Consider the following 18408-nt stretch of genomic DNA (forward strand, 5'->3'; position numbering starts at 1 on the left):
TATAATTGTTTAAACTGTAGATGTTATTTTTATTTTTGAAGATTGTAAAATTATTATTCTTAAAATGTTATGTAGTAATTTGGATTTTTTTCCCCCTGGCCTCCTATGAAAATCGGCTTCTACCCAGTCCCAGTAATCAAATAACAATCAATAAATAAATAAAATACTTCATCCAGTTTCTGGAAGCATCAACAAAGATTACGTAGGTCTCATAAGTGTACATTTGATTTCATGCTTTTGTTTGATGTGAAAAAAACTCGTCACTGTTGCTTGAGCTTTGCAGTTTGAGTTTGTAGTTGTTTATTTGTATTTTGTTTCATATAGGTGTGAGGATTTTACATTTGACTAATGTATTTTTGATGTTCCCTGAAGTCACAGCCTCCCAGAGAGAGAGAGAATGAGAGTTTTTCCTTGTCTGCTACTGATCACTCTTTTTTCAAGGTGCAGCAACGTGAAAGTATAAACTAGGGAAGGTATGGGAGAACTAGTACCGACCTGCAAAAAATGATTTGATGAGTTATTGCTTCATTTGCTAATAAACTTCACAGTCTTGACTGCATGGTTTAATGAGCTGATGTGTACTTGAGCTGTAAGCTTTGAACGCTGTTTGCCATGCATTTTTCGTTATCTATATCAGTGCTTTAAGTATTCAGAGTGGATACTATTGCATATAGAAACAGAGCATCATAAAGTTATAAGCAACATTTCATAATTGATAAGCAACTTTTAGGTGGTAGGGGTGAGAAAGAGGTTCTCACATGGCTCATTCTGGTGAAAAATTAATTAGTTCTGAATTCTTTGCTGTGACTGCAGTTTCTATTGTCAAGAGGTAAGGCTTCCAATTTTTTTCCAGGCCAAGGAAAAATGCACAATCAGAATTTTTCAGGATTTTAAGATGTCTGTGGAATAACTGTGTTCCTCTGGCACAGCATATTGGGGAGCAGAGTGTATGTTAGGGCCTCAGTAAACTGTGAGAGTGACTGGGCATCAGTATTGTAACAGGATCAATAGAAAGTCTGATAACTGATTTGAAATCCTTTCAGCTCTAAGCAGTTTTGTGTTCTCTGAAGATGAAAGCGCAATAAATCATCTTCTTTCGAGTAAAATCTTGACAATATTATCTAGATTTTAGAGGATACATTGGCAACTAGTAAGAGCTAATGCTTTTAACTGAGTTTGCAAAATAACATTCCCAGGAGCAGCTCTAGCTTTTGTGGTAAGGAATCTGAATATGTCTAGTAGCCGGAGGGTAGTCGATTTTGTTCTTAAGTCATAAGATGAATATTCATAAAAGGTTAGGGGGTCTAGCCAGACACTAAGACCAGTTAAATGAATACTGTGAAGTTGTTTTCCTTTTATTTTTATTTGCTTAACTCATTCCCTCCAGTACAGCTCTCTTGAGTGTGTACCTTTAACTCCCAGTGGTTGTGGGTTGAGACTCTGAAAAAATGAAGTAATCACCTCAAACTAACAAATACTTATTGACAGAGGACAAATATCAATACAATTGTGTTTGCCATCATGTGTGCTTCAAGATGAAATATTCTGATACCTTGCATGTAGCATGGTTTTGGAATTATTAATGCAAACATGATCAAGCATTATATGATGTCTAGAGGAGCAATAGAAGGTAACTGCAGAAATGCCTGTTGGTGCAAAGAGGTACCAAACAACTCTGCTTTAGCATTGTTTCTGATATATACTAGCTGCTTATTTTGCAGTCAGTATGATAGCTTTTGCAAAAATCATTTTGAAATTTGTCTGTAAAGGTGAGATGGTAAGCACTTAACTTGAAGATAACAAGATCATCTTGCTAAAGTATGCATTTAAATGAAGATGATCCAAGAGCAAGTTAAAAAAAAAGAAACTGGTAAAAGATCCCAAGACTGAGCTTTAGGAAACTAAACAGAGAGGAGGCTCAGAAGCAAAAAAAAAAAGTTAAGACCTACAGCGGTGGTGTTCGTAAGCAGCACTCATAGTATGCAGAACAGGGCAAGTAGCTTTGCATACTACACAAGTGTTTGAGTAATAAATACCTCATTGTTCCATAGCGTAGTCCTGCTGTACAAAGCAGCAAGGGTTGTTAGAGCCCTATGTAGATGTGAGTGTGAGTTGTACTGTTCAGGTCCTATGGCAAATTACCAAGCTGCTGTGCAAGGACTCGTGTTGTATAGTGATTCATGCTTATCCTACAGTACAAGATCATTTTGGAGCAGTCTGTCACAAAATTCTCTGTCACTCCCAATGTACTCATACAATACCATAACTCCTCTCTAGACACCCTGTCATATGTTTTTTTATAAGCCCACAAAGACACAATGCATCTCCTTCTGACTTTTTCTATACTTCTGCATCAACACTCTCAGAGCAAATATTGCATCTGTAGTGCTCTTTCCTGGCATGAAACCGTACTGCTGCTCACTAATCATTACCCTCACACACACACACACACACACACACACACACACACACACACACACACACACACACACACACACACACACACACACACACACATTCATTAAATCATTCAGTTATCATTGGCCGGAAACCATGTTTCAATGATGTTGTGCTCAAAGAGGAATTTGTTGCTGTCATGTTATAGCTTTATGTCAGATTAACAAAAATTAACAATATACATCTAGGTTGTACAGACAATGGCAATTTGTGAAAGTTTAGCAAAACTATAATTATGAGTATGTACGGGTCTACTTCAGAAGACTGAAAAAAGGAAAGACTGAACCCTAAAAGACTGAAAATTCAAAATACTGAATGGTGGAATTTGCCCCTTCTCCACTGTTGTGCGATCTTGGATTTGGTATATATAGTCAGCAGGGGGTGCAGTGGGCTTGCTCCTTGCATTAAAAATGTGTTCAGTATTTTGAATTTTCAGTCTTTTTGGTTTGTCAGTCTTCTAAAGTAGACCCATATGTACACAGTTATCATCATCTTCTTTTGGCTGTTCCCGATAGGGCTCGCCACAGCAGATCATCTGTTTCCATTTCTTCCTGTCCTCTGCATCTTGCTCTGCCACACCAACCACCTGCATGTCCTCTCTCACCACATCCATAAACCTTATCTTAGGCCTTCCTCTTTTCCTGTTACCTGGTAGCTTCATCCTTAGCATCTTTTTCCCAATATACTCAGCATCCCTCCTCAGCACATGTCCAAACCAATGTAATCTTGCCTCTCTGGCTTTGTCTCCAAACCTTCCAACCTGGGCTGACCCTCTAATATACTTATTCCTAATCCTGTCCACCCTCGTCACACCCAATGCAAATCTTAACATCTTTAACTCTGCCACAACCAGCTCAAACTCTTGCCTTTTTGTCAATGCCACTGTCTCCAACCCATATAACATAGTTGGTCTCACTACCCTCTTGTAGCCCTTCCCTTTCAGTCTCACTGGTACTCGTCTGTCACAAATCACTCCTGACACTCTTCTCCACCCACTCCATCCTGTCTGTACTCTCTTCTTCACCTCTCTTCCACACTCAGCATTACTCTGAACTATTGATCCCAGGTATTTAAACTCATTCACCTTCGCCACCTCTACTTCCTACATCCTCACCATTCCTCTATCCTCCCCCATTCACACACATATATTCTGTCTTAGTCCTACTGACCTTCATTCCTCTTCTCTCTAGAGCATATCTCCACCTCACCAGGGTCTCCTCCACCTGTTGCCTACTCTCACTACAGATCACAATGTCATCTGCAAACATCATAGTTCACGGGGACTCCAGTCTGATCTCATCTGTCAACCTGTCCATCACCATTGCAAATTAGAAAGGGCTCAGAGCTGATCCACAGTGCAAGATACATTAACATTATTAGAAAGACTATGACTATAGTATTATCACAGTAAGGAATATTTCCTACTCATACCATTGCTATTTGTACATTTTAATATTTGTACTTGCTTACAAAATATTTACAGTTTTTTTATGCCTTTTAAGTTTATTTCTCCAGAAAATGCTGTGTAATGCAAGGATGCCTGTAGGCTGACAGAAGTGTGACATTCCACTCTGCATAAATGTTAATGAGTTATTTATTCTGAATATTCTTACAGTTACCACTGGTAGTTAAAATAATTGGGAAAATGTAGTGTCAGAGCACAATTCATTTCTAGCAGAGACTAAGATAACAGAGATTAGTATACTACCCACAGACAGAAGCAGTTTTGTAAAGTAATTGCAACACGCCAAAGCAGAGACCAGATCATGCATTCATTTGTGAAGTGTTTTACATGCATTCTTTTTTCAGCATAATGAACACGTGTTGTTGTGGCCATTGGCTAAGTCAGTAGTACTTGACATTGTTTTATTGTGCACATTAGATACAGAAGCAGCTAATTCTTGTATTGAAATGAGCTGCAGTATGTCAGGAAAAAGTGGTGCCATGTCGTCAGGAGCCAAGCATGAACTACATCAGCAGTCTCTTTTTTAAATTTTCAGAAAGGCCATAAAACACAGAGAAGGTTCAGTCTGTGAGGGTAAGTCACTGTGGGTGACAGTAGTGCCAAACTACAGGATAACGTCCTGTTCTCTGGATGATTATGTTAGATGTTTCAGATGTGTATGACACTTTATTTCCTCTGCTAAAGTATTTGCCTAGGATTTTGTGAATTAGGGTGTTCACAACTTTTACTGATTCAGTTTTGAAAGGAAATCAGGTACTGAATGTAAAATGAACTGAAAGATACTGTACTTTGACTTTTTTATATATGAAGGAAGGAGGTCATGTGTGAGATGAAACATCTTGGTAATCCTCGTGTACTTTGCATTTCTTTTGTGGGTTTGCAGGCAACTAGTTGTATAGATTGCATTTCCTATGTTTTTTGTTAGTAAAACTTTGTTTCTGTAACAGTATGCGCTTCAGTGAAGGCAAATGTAGTTGTATTCATTCACCCTCTCCATAGCTCGCCCCTTACCCTTACTGCTCTGGGGTTTCTGGTTGCATTTAACTAATGAGATGCAGAAGTCTGAATCCTACTAATTAAGAGGCAGAGAATATAACGCAGCCATGATATTCAGAGTCCATGGAACACAGACTGCAATACAACAGCCCAGCAGCCCATCAAAAGGTTCCCACTGTTCTAGCTCATTCGGAGACTACAAAGACAGTCATAAGATATAACCCAGCCATGACATTCAGGGTCTGTGGAACACAGACAGCAATACCCCAGCCCACCAGCCCACCAAAAGGATCCAGATCTTCTAGCTTTTTCGGAGACATCAATTAGGTACTACAAAGACAGCAACAGGATATAACACAGCCATGACATTCGGGGTCCATGGAACACAGACTGCAATACCCCAGCCCAGCAGCCCAGCAAAAGGTTCCTCCTCTTCTAGCTCATTCAGTGATATCAGGCAGCTACTACAAAGACAGCCACAGGTTTCATAGTTTCATAGTTTCATAGTTTAGTACTAGGCTATCTGCCCTGGGGCATTTGTAAGCCTAGCCATAGTGATGTGGCTTTCGCCACCTCATGAAATGGTACAAAAATGTACAGAATAAACTTAGAATACTGTGCCTCTGTCTAGTAGTGACACAGTGAAGGTCCCCTTATATAATAGACTTAGTTTACTGTGCCCCTGTCTAGTAGTGACACAGAGGTGACCCCTGGGGTAAACTTACGATCTCCCATCCACTCATCAAGATTTCTCTTGAAGAGAGTTAGTGAGGGGCTCTGCCTAACATGAACTGGGATTCTGTTCCAGAGCATGGGAAGCCTCTGGGTTATGAATCTATCCCTCCAGCATGTCCTATTCATACTTGTGCTGAGGTTTAAGTCTTTAGCTCTCGTGGTTCTGATGGATTTGGATTTTTTGAGGTGGAGCATGTCCATCAGTTCCTGATTAGACATGGCCTTGTACGTCAGGCACAGATCACCTCTGAGCAGGTGGTATGCTACTGAATAGAGCTGGAGTTTCTTTAGTCTGGCAGAATAAGACATATGTTGGAGAACCTTGATCCTCTTGGTGAGGTACTTTTGTGGTCTCTCCAGCTGTTGCAAATGCCGGGTGAGGTACATACCAAATGGGGCATTGTACTCAATCATGGGTCTGATGAGGGAGGAGTATAGGGGTACAATGACATCCTTGGATCTGGATGTGAATCCCTTCATGATAAGGTGTGCAAGGTAGAATGTCTTTCTAACCACTTTGGCAACGTGGGTATCAAATGAGAGGTCACTGTCGACTTGGGTCCCTAGGTCTCTGATTACTTTTTCCGTACTCAGAGGGGTGCTGTCTATGTGATAATTTGTGGGTACTTTGTTTTTCCCAAAGGGGATGACTATACATTTTTTGGCATTTAGTTTAAGGCCATGACTCCGGCACCAGCTGTCTGTTTCTGTGAGGCCTTTTTGTAGGATGTATGTGTCCGCTGGTGGATCGACTATGGCGCCTAGTTTGCAGTCATCTGCGAACTTTGTCAGCCACAACCCTCCCATGTTTGCTTTAACATCTGAGAAATAAATGCCGAACAAGAGGGGTCCCAGGACAGATCCCTGTGGGACACCACTTGTGACTGGCTTTGAGTCTGACATTGCTCCAGCGATTTTAACTTTATGGGTTCTGTCCTTTAGCCAGTTTGCAACCCATCTAGTGATGTAAGGGTTTACATTTAAGCTGTTGAGCTTATCTATGATGCCTGAGTGGGGTATTGTGTCAAAGGCCTTGGCCAAGTCGAGGTAGGCTGTATTGACTGCTTTGCCTTCATCAATGGCTCTAGTGACTGTTTCGAAAAAGTCAACCAGGTTCAAAAGGCAAGATCTGTCCTTTACAAAGCCGAACTGGGTGGGATCAAGTGTCTGTAGGTCCCCAATGTCTCTGTTTATGAGTTCCATAATGATTTTTTCCATAGCTTTGCAGACCAGGCTGGTTAAGCTTATGGGGCGGTAGTTCCCAGGGTCTGTAGAGGTACCCGCTTTGTGGAGTGGGACCACTGTTGCTGTATGCCAGTATTCAGGTACATATCCTGTAGTAAGGCTAAGGTTAAATAGCATTTTTATGTGCGGGTTTAGCTCCTCTTGGAGTTCACGTAGCACGCAACCCGGGATACCGTCAGGTCCCATTGATGCTGTGTTTTTAGCTTTGCTGAGGGTGGCTCTCACCTGGACATCTGAAATGACAAGGAGATTACATTCAGCTGGGATAAGTATTTCTTCTTTTGGGGGTGAGGGAGGGGAGAAATTTGCACTGAACCTGTCAGCCAGAACGTTGGCAATATCTGTGGGTTCAGTGTATTTTTTGTTGTTGTGAACTAACTCTGAGCATATCTGAGGGTTTCCACCCAGGTTTCTAACATAGTTGAAGAAGGCTTTGTGGTTATCTTTAGTGTCCTTAGTGATTTTTCTCTCAAAGTTGGCCTTGGATGTTTTTATGAGAGAACGTAGTTTTCTGCTAGTGTTGATCAGAGATGTCTTCCCTTTATGGGATTTTGCTCTGTCGTGCAGTAGCTTCCTTCTTTTGTTATACAATTTGTTAATGGCTGAGGTCCACCAGACAGGACGCTTGCCTTTGGTGGAATGGGTCTTGGATTTATTTGGGATTGCATGATCCATGCATTCTTGGAGATGTCCGTAGAAAGCATTTGTGAAGGATTCAGTATTGTGGGATGTGGTATCCACTGGCCCAGTGGGCTTAAAGGATACCATCTCAGTCTTAAGAAGAGTGAAGTCTGCTTTTGAGAAGTTTTTCACTGTGGTCTTTTGTGCTGGGGGTGGAGGTGGGATATGTATATCCAGGGTGATTAGTTTGTGGTCAGATCTCACTAGTGAGGGGTATACCTCCGGTGTGGAGCATTTTGTCCCCATGTTTGTGATGATCAGGTCTAGTATATTATCCCCCTAGTGGGAGAGGTGACTAGTTGTTCCAGTGCATTTGAATTTATGAATTCCAGGAACCTTTGGGCTAGGGTGTTAGGGCTAGAATAATGTACCCAATCTATGTTAGGGTAGTTGAAGTCTCCCAGTATGATGGTATTTTGTGATACATTCATATCCTCCAATGTCTTCAGGAAGGCTGAGTGAGGTTCCTGAGATTGGGAGGGTGGTCTGTAACATGCTACCAGTTGTATAGCAGTTTTGCCTATGGTTAGTTGCACCTGCATGGTCTCCGATGCTTCATGTGTTGCTACTAACCTGGAGGTGTGGGTGTCCTTGATGAATATGGACACTCCCCCTCCCTTTGTGGTTCAGCCTGGGTTTTGGGGCTGAAAAGCATGATACGAGGTATAGCCTGGTAGCGCTGGGGTGCTCTCAGGAGCCTTGAACCAGGTTTCAATTACTGCACAGACGTCGATGTTCTCCATACTGAGGAGTGCATCGAGTGCCTGCATCTTGAGATTTAGACTTCTGGCGTTGAGTAGCATTACCCTTAGTTTTTTTCCTGAATCTAGCTCTAGTTAGAGTCAAAAACAAAGTCTTTACAGCTCACCTGCCTAGTCTTACTGCCTCCCCATCAGGTTTGCTCTGTAGTTAATAACTAACCAGACATTGCCTTACACCCCTCTTTCTCTTAGTAACTCTTCTGCTTTTTTCTGCCACCACTCCTGAAATACTAGTAATATCTCCCAACCCTTCTAAGCTCCCCTACGTACTCTGACCCTATCCTCCTCCTAATTTTAAGCTTTTCTGTACTCCTCTCTCTACACCCAGCACTTACCATTCTCCACTGATTGTTTTTTTCTGCATCCTTGCTCTGTTCTTCCATGCAGTTAAGCCCCGCTCCATTCGCCCTCGCTAAGCTCAGGCTCACTTTGCTCCCCTACCCTACCATACCCCCAATTCCCAACCACCCCCACTACACCCAAACTTATCTTTACACCTAGCCACACCTATCATCCACTAACCAACCACACCAAGCCATACCCATATCCTCATTACTCAACCACACATATCACCCAACTATTCACCTTAACCCCGCTAAGAGGTACTACTCTCTTATTACCCTCCCCAACTTTGCTTGTCTAATTCTCCCATACCCCACCCTTATTTTAGACTAGCTTCTCTAAAAAATACTCCCATACCCAACCTTTATCAAACACTACAGTACTCACATAGTACACCAATATGCTATTAATGCCTATTCCTACACTAATTCTACTGTCAACTTTGAGCCTTCTCACCTCTTACCACACCCACCTACATGTAACTTCACATCATACAGATACTGCTACCTTTCACCACCATACCAGTCAATTTCACTTCTCAATCTCTTCCTCAATCCTCACCCTATCAAACTCAGACTATTCTTACTTTAAAATACTACAACACTCTAGCTATCCCAAACCCTCCCTAAAATTTAATAGGGAAACACAAAACTCTTGCAGACCTTTATCTTTATTGCCTCTAAATTATCTTGCTGTGGGAATATTCATCCTAACCCCAGACCTGCTACTCCTTCAAACCTTCCGTCATCTCAAATTCCCCATCTCCCCAGTAGCTTAAATCAAACCCCTAGGAAACAGCTGACCTTCTACTTCTTCTTCTTTCGGCTGCTCCCATTAGAGGTTGCCACAGCGGATCATCTGTTTCCATTTATTCCTGTCCTCTGCATACACCAACCACCTGCATGTCCTCTCTCACCACATCCATAAACCTTATATTAGGCCTTCCTCTTTTCCTGTTACCTGGCAGCTTCATCCTTAGCATCTTTTCCCAATATACTCTGCATCCCTCCTCAGCACATGTCCAAACCAATGTAATATTGCCTCTCTGGCTTTGTCTCCAAACCTTCCAACCTGGGCTGACCCTCTAATATACTTATTCCTAATCCTGTCCACCCTCGTTACACCCTGTGCAAATCTTAACATCTTTAACTCTGCCACGTCCAGCTCTGACTCCTGCCTTTTTGTCAATGCCACTGCCTCCAACACATATAACATAGCTGGTCTCACTACCATCTTGTAGACCCTCCCTTTCACTCTTACTGGTACTTGTCAGTCACAAATCACTCCTGACACTCTTCTCCACCCACTCCATCCTGCCTGTACTCTCTTCTTCACCTCTCTTCCACACTCACCATTACTCTGAACTGTTGATCCCAAATATTTAAACTCATCCACCTTTGCTACCTCTACTCCCTGCATCCTCACCATTCCTCTATCCTCCCTCTCATTTACACACATATATTCTGTCTTAGTCCTGCTGACCTTCATTCCTCTTCTCTCTAGGGCATATCTCCACCTCACCAGGGTCTCCTCCACCTGTGCCCTACTCTCACTACAGATCATGATGTCATCTGCAAACATCATAGTCCACCGGGACTCCTGTCTGATCTCATCTGCCAACTTGTCCATCACCATTGCAAAGAAGAAAGGACTCAGAGCTGATCCTTGATATAATCCCACCCCCACCTTAAACGCATCTGCCACTCCCACCGCAGACCACACCACTGTCACACTACCCTTGTACATATCCTGTACCACTCTCACATACTTCTCTGACACTCCCAACTTCCTCATACAATACCACAACTCCTCTCTAGGCACCCTGTCATATGCTTTCTCTAAGTCCACAAAGACACTGACCTACTCTTTCTAAATATAAACTGTAGAAGTATCTCCAACAAAATCCATGATCTACATGCCTGCTTCTCACTTTACCTGCCAGACATAGTTGTCTTAACTGAGACTTGGCTTAAGCCAGATATCAGTGACAATGAAATTATCATCCCAGAATACAATATCCTAAGGAAGGATATAAAGAACAAAAAGGGGGCAGTATTACCATACTATTTAAGAATAACCTCACATTGCAACCACTATGCATAAAATATCCCTCTGTGGGCAATGCTGAAATATTGTTCACCCAACTAACACTCAACTCCAAAAAAAAAGAATAAATATAATTGGATGCTATATATCTCCTGGCAACAACATTCCCACCCTGGAAAACCTACTCCATTGCTCCTGTCTATTCCTCCGAAATGAAACTATTCTTCTGGGGGATTTTAATATAGACTGGCTATCCTGTAACTCCCCCACCCCAACAAACCACATTCACCTCCAAGGCTTTGCCCAAATCATTCAAACACCTTCAAGAATTGACAAAGCAACTAACAAAGAAATCTGTCCTGGACTGGATTCTAACTATTGGATCCAGTCAACCCCACTCTAGCAGGATGCCTTCCAGATGGTCTAAGTGACCACCTACCAACCTTCCTACTACGTCAAAATAATCATAATCCTAGGTGCACTGTCTACCATACCATCAGAAGCAGAAAAAACTTTAACCCCATTAACTTCATTGTAGAACTAAAACATTGTAATTGGATACTCCTGAAATACATGGAGATAAACAAGGCAGTTTGCTACTTTAATACCACCTTTCTAGACATATTATGTCTCTATGCCCCTCTCGGAACCTTAAGAATCAGAGATAATCTAACACCTTGGCTTACCAAAGAAACCAACTCATCCTCAAAGTCAGTGACAAAACATGGGATCATTGGCATTCTGTCAAGTCCCCAACTGCTAAATAAAGATATCAGGATCTTAGGAATAAGGCCAAAAAGTTAGTAAAACTTGATATGGGCAGCCATAAACAAACTAATAGTGCCAGGCAAAAGTTGCACTCCCTCTCCCACCCCAGTAAATGACTCAGATAGCATTGCTACTCAATTTAACAAATACTTTACTGATAAAATTCAAACTCTAGCCAACGAACAGAAAAATCAACACAAACCCCCCTTCTTTGAACCCAGTCACAACTGCTGGAGTAGAAAGGGCTAATTCAGCCTTAAAACTCATAAAGTCTGAACTCTGGGACAAGAGCACCTTAACAGTCTGTGCTGCTATTCATTCATAGAGACATCCTAATAGACTATTCTTTGGTAACTGATTTATTTGCAGAAAGACACCCAAGAAGAATGCTACTTACTAATCCACTTAATTAAGAATTGAACATTAGTATGACTGAAAGTTTGTGACAAATGCTGCAATACAGCATGGGAAAACAGAGGACATTACAAAATGCTTAGTGTTAAACTCTCAAGCAAAGATTTGGTAAAGACTGACTTGCTCTGCACTCATGCATAGTTTTCTATGTATCTTTTGATCGTGAATCTATGAATCTATGTATAACACATTCATCATGGGAAGCAGTGTGCTGTTTTATGCTGCTTTGCATCAGTCATACCAGATGAGGATATCTACATGAGATGCTGTGCTGGACAATGGAGATTTACACACATTCCATGGATGGTAACAGGGAACAAAATATTTACAAAAGGAAGATTTCCTGTCACCCTTGTAACTAGAGTTCAACATCTAGAAAAAATTGTGTAATGGGAGAAAACCATTGAATTACAATATCTTGCCTTTTAGAAGAGACATGAAGTTTTAGAAAAATATTAAGGTTTACAAAATTGCTAAATGACTAACTTTGGACAATGGCTTCAGAAGGAAGAAAGAAGACAAAATCCCAATATTAGGATTGATGAAGTCCTGAAAACATTCCTGTCATTACCTAAAGGATCTGTTGCTAAAAACAAAAAGTACATAATTATTCTGGGTGATTAAAGGTTTTATAACAGAAAATTACCTTTGATTTCAACCAGTGAAAGAACTCATTTACTCCAAAGGCAATCTAGAGAGTCAGAGAATTGAGTGAAGTCAGAGCAATACCATCACAGAAGTTATCTACACCACAGGAACATAGAAAGGAAGAGAAGTACCAGTAGTCAGTCAGAGCACTACCATTACATAAGTTGTCTACTCCACAGGCAACATAGAAAGTTCTAGAAGTACCATCAGAGAAGTCAGTCAGAGCACTACCATCACAGAAGTCATCTATTCCACAGGCAACATGGAAAGTCCTAAAAGTACCATCACAGAAGTCAGAGTACTACCATCACAGAAGTCATCTACTCCACAGACAACATAGAAAGTAAGAGAAGTGTCAGTAGTCAGTCAGAGCACTACCATCACAGAAGTCATCTATTCACAGGCAACATCGAAAGTCCTAGAAGTACCATCAGGGAAGTCAGGGTACTACCATCACAAATGTTATCTACTCCACAGGTGACAGCGAATGTAAGAGAAACACCAGTAGTCAGTCAGAGCACTTTCATCACAGAAGTTGCCTACTCCACAGGCAACAAAGAAAGTTCCAGAAGTACCATCAGAGAAGTCAGAGTACTACCATCAGAGAAGTCATCTACTCCACAGGCAACATAGAAAGTAAAAGAAGTGCTAGTAGTCAGTCAGAGCACTACCATCAGAGAAGTCATCTACTCCACAGGCAACATACAAAGTCCTAGAAGTACCATCAGAGAAGTCAGAGCACTACTATCACAGAAGTCATCTACTCCACAGGCAACGTAGAAAGTAAGATATGTGCCAGTAGTCAGTCAGAGCACTACCATCACAGGAGACATCTAGTTTATAGGCAACATAGAATGTCCTAGAAGTACCATCAGGGAAATCAGAGTACTACCATCACAGAACCCATCAACTCCACAAGCAACATAGAAAGTCCTAGAGGTACCATCACAGAAGTCAGTCAGAGCACTACCATCACATAACTCATCTACTCCACAGGCAACATAGAAGGTTAGTGAAGTCAGTCATAGCAGTTCAGTCAGTATAAAGCATGCAATTGAAATCGGTGACACTAATTGTTCATTTTGGGATATTAGTGAACAAATCACATGTACCAGTATTACAGACAAGTATAAAGTTGTCATACATCATTGAAAACCATGCACTTTCTATTTTTCAAACAAAATGTTCACAGAAAAGTTAAGTGAATCTGAAAGTTCCCTATGACAATGTCAGCACTTAAGAGGATGGCCTGTATGGTTTAGATTATGTGCTGTTTTCAACACCACCAAAAGAATGGACAAACGCAGATGCATCCACCTTTTGGTGGGGGGCAGAAGATATTACATTCACTGTAGGTGATTGAAATGCTGCAATACCAGGCAGGTTTGGCATCGGTATATAACATGAAGCAGGCATAAGACTGTTTTTCCTGGCAAGATAAATCAGAAGTCGCAGCAAACACTATCTTGCATCAGTCTAAGAGATGGCTTTACATGGGGATATCATCAGATGGACATTATCACAATAAGATCAACAATATCCTTGTCAATCAGAGATGAAAGAATTCTATACAGTCAGCAAAATCACGATCCAGCGCTAACTGTGGCAGAGACTATGCGATTCTTGCTGTAAAGTTTAAACTTACAGAAAACAAGAAAAATAATTAGGTCAGTCAGGTTTCGGCTGAGCAGTACTGCAGATGAACATCTACTGGAGATGAAGAGTAAATATAAGGGATTAGGAATTATGGACAGAGTACATGGACTGTGGACAGAAGCTTGAAATATTAACCAGGAAGTGGCAAAAATAATTTTAAATAGAGGATTAAGATGGCAAAATGACTGCCTGTGAAGGCTTTATAACTGGCTGAGGAAAGAAGAATATCTAAAGACAATGAGGATCAAGCATCCTGATAAGTGAAGTTAAATGGACACAAGAAAGCTTTGCTAATAAGGCCGAACCATCATCAAATTGTTTGAAATCATGCAAAATGATAGTGTAACAGTGCTGTATTTAAGTTGCCAGCAGCTGTGAAAAACAAGACAGTAGCAATTATATTGAAACATGTCAGTTTATATTCAAGTCCCCAAAATGGTCATTGTTACAGAGACTGTTCCAGTTATAAATCACACTTGTAGAACGTACTGCATTCTCCAAAGTAGAAGAACTATTTCCCCAATGCTAAAGCTAAGGTGCCTGCAATCCAAGCTGAGTGAAAGTTTGACATTACAGAAGTTCAGTGTCAAAGAAGATGTGTTGGAAGAGAAAATTACTTAAATTCAGATGAACTTGGAAAACATTGAAGTCAAAGAAAAAAAATTCAATGGACTTTGACATGAGAAAGAAGACAACCAGCAATGGCATTTATGAACTCCAGGAGACTAGCATTGCCTCCCCCTCCCACACCCACTCGAGAATTTGTTGAAAGGAGAGAAATGGTACAGGACTTTTGTTATGAAAACACTAATAAAATATAATTAATTGTGCTTAAAACCATAGAGTGAACAGTAAACAATCCAAAAATATTACGCCCTGCTTAGGAAAGTTTTATGAGTTTAGTTATTTGGTACATCCATTAAATGAAGCTTTTACTAATTTATCCAAACATCTGTGCCTGTGGTATATATTTTGTGTCGCATAACAATAACATATATTTCACTGTGGTTATTTGCAACTTCAGATGTTTTCTTTCCAGGTTTATAACAGTGCACATGCCCAGTATGACATGGAAGTAGAATGATCTGACTTGGTATGGGCAGCCAATCATCTTTTGCAGGCATGCATTGAAAATACTTGGTTTATACTATCTGTACATGTGTTGCGTGCTGCACAGGAATTACCTAGTTCTACTACTATATCCACAGCAAAATCATGTGCAACTGAATGTAAATTGATGTCTTTCCACCGGTGATGTCAGAGCTTCTTAAGGTCATTTTTTCACAATCACCAAACCCAGTGTCCCACTTTCCCGCTTTCACCCGGTAGTCAACTAACCAGACTGTGCCCCCTCTTTTACAAATTCCTGGATCTGCCACTGAACTGTTACATCATGTTGCAGCACTGCCTGTGTTGGAGTCTTTGCACTAAGGCCTTGACTTTGCAAATAGTGCATCACTTCAGTTTCTGTTTGTCCAATTTCTGCCTTATTAATCCTATTTTCTACATTCTCTGATTGTGATCTTACTTTTTGTATTGTAAGAGTTTCCATATCTGGGTGCCTTTGCCTGTATTTGTCTTCAAATAAATAAATATATATAGATATATATATATATATATATATATATATATATATATATATAGATATATATATATATATATATATATATTTTTTTTTTTTTTGTGCCAATTAGTTTGGCTTTCTGCTTTGCATATATATGACATTACATCAATTCTCCTTTTGTTTCACATGTCCATTTTTTATACATTTCAAAAACCTCTGTTTTTGTTCTTTAAATTTTCTGTTTCTCTGTCATTTCTTTTTCCAGACAGCCCAATGTTTCATTGCATGTATAAGATGTTTTGTTGACCTGATCTGTTAAGGAACTTGAATTGTTGTCTGTAGCTTTTGACAGTTTCTCTTGTGCAAGTATTTTTCTTTCCTCTAATTTCTCCCTTATTCTTGCTAAATCTCCTCTGTCTGAAAATTCTAGGTATTTTGTTTAATAGTAACAGTATGTAATTTCTTACTTACTCACAACAGGTCACTTTATCATTTCTGTGCCTTTTTTGTGGCCTGTCAGGTTTTATATTTTTTGTAGACTACTTTTTTTTCACATACGAGGGGGGGGGGGGGTCATCCTCCTTCTGAGCCTGGTCTAATCTTGAGGTAAGAATTTTTCCATGTCCTGAGGATTCTACATTACCTTTTTTTTTTCCAGTCCTGGCATCACTATGTACAGCAGAAGTGGGCATGTTTTTTTTATCCTCGGACCTGATCACCCAGTCTTTTTTATTTTTTAGCCTAGCTTTCTCCATGATATGTAAAATACAGTTTATATATCACTATCATCTTGGTGAGATTTTGTAAAAACACTGTCTACCATGTGAAGCTACTCATGTTAAAGTATCTATGTGAAAAAATGTCAGACAATAGAAAATAGGTCAAGTCTGAACTGACCTTGTGCAGCACTGCAACCCAGGATACTGTGACAACAAAAGAACAGACTAGGACTTTTATTTCATATAGATAGGCACTTCATGCCATAAACTGAAAATCATGTATTCCACATGATGGAGAAATCACGTCTACATTTGTACTGCTGACATCAAAGGTAAAATTCCCAATTCCCCACCACATAAAAGCAGCCAGGTATAATTCATGAAGTTTGTAGCATCTTTGCTATCACCAGTCATTTTGTTTCACTTAACTGTATGAAGGTAAGACTAAAATAGTAGTTTTTGGTAAAGAAGTAACCAATCTTATACTGGTTCATGTCTAACAGCGGCACATACATGTCTTCCCATGTCTAACAGCAGCAGATGCATGTCTCCCCATTACCAGCCTTATACTGATTCATGTATAACAGCGGCAAATGCATCTCCCCCATTACCAGCCTTATACTGTTTCATGTCTAACAGCGGCAAATGCATCTCCCCCATTACCAGCCTTATACTGTTTCATGTCTAGCAGTGGCACATGCATGTCTCCCCATTACCAGCCTTATACTGATTCATGTCTAACAGTGGCACACACATGTCTCTCCACGTCTAACAGCGGAAGATGCATGTCTCCCCATTACCAGCCTTATACTGTTTAATGTCTTACAGTGGGACATGCATGTCTCCCCATTACCAGCCTTATACTGTTTCATGTTTAACAGTGGGACATGCATGTCTCTCCATTACCAACCTCATACTATTTCATGTCTAACAGTGGCACGTGCATGTCTCCCCATTACCAGCCTTATACTGTTTCATGTCTAACAGCGGCAAATGCATCTCCCCCATTACCAGCCTTATACTGTTTCACGTCTAGCAGTGGCACATGTATGTCTCCCCATTACCAGCCTTATGCTGTTTCATATCTAACAGTGGCACACACATGTCTCTCCACGTCTAACAGCGGAAGATGCATGTCTCCCCATTACCACCCTTATACTATTTCATGTCTAACAGTGGCACATGCATGTCTCTCCACATCTAACAGCGGAAGATGCATGTCTCCCCATTACCACCCTTATACTGTTTCATGTCTAACAGTGGCACATGCATGTCTCCCCATTACCAGCCTTATACTGTTTCATGTTTAACAGTGGGACATGCATGTCTCCCCATTACCAGCCTTATACTGTTTCATGTTTAACAGTGGGACATGCATGTCTCCCCATTACCAGCCTTATACTGTTTCATGTTTAACAGTGGGACATGCATGTCTCCCCATTACCAGCCTTATACTGTTTCATGTCTAACAGTGGCAGATGCATGTCTTCCCATGTCTAACAGTGGCAGATGCATGTTTTCCCATTACCAGCCTTATACTGCTTCATGTCTAACAGTGGCACATGTCTGCCCATTACTAACCTTATACTGTTTCATATCTAAGAATGGCAGATGCAGTCTCTCAATTTGGGTATGTTCCTGTATGACTATTTCCATAATTTCATGGAGAATATTTATTAGGCTGGTCGGTCTAAAATTGTTGGGACCGATTATCCTCCCCACACCCTTTGTAAATTCCTACCACTAGAGTTTGGTGTCATAGCTAAGAGTGTGCCCGCATTTTAATATTTTGTTAAACATGATTGAAAGGGATCAGTTTTTTTTTTTTTATTTATAGGTTCAGAGGTAGTTGTTAGGTTATTTATCTATGGGGAGCTTAAGAAGCCTAGCCTTACCTTGCCATGGTAGCTT

The sequence above is a fragment of the Protopterus annectens genome, chromosome 1.part0 (assembly GCF_019279795.1).
Source record: "Protopterus annectens isolate FY-2018-M chromosome 1.part0, PAN1.0, whole genome shotgun sequence".
NCBI lineage: Eukaryota > Metazoa > Chordata > Ceratodontiformes > Protopteridae > Protopterus > Protopterus annectens.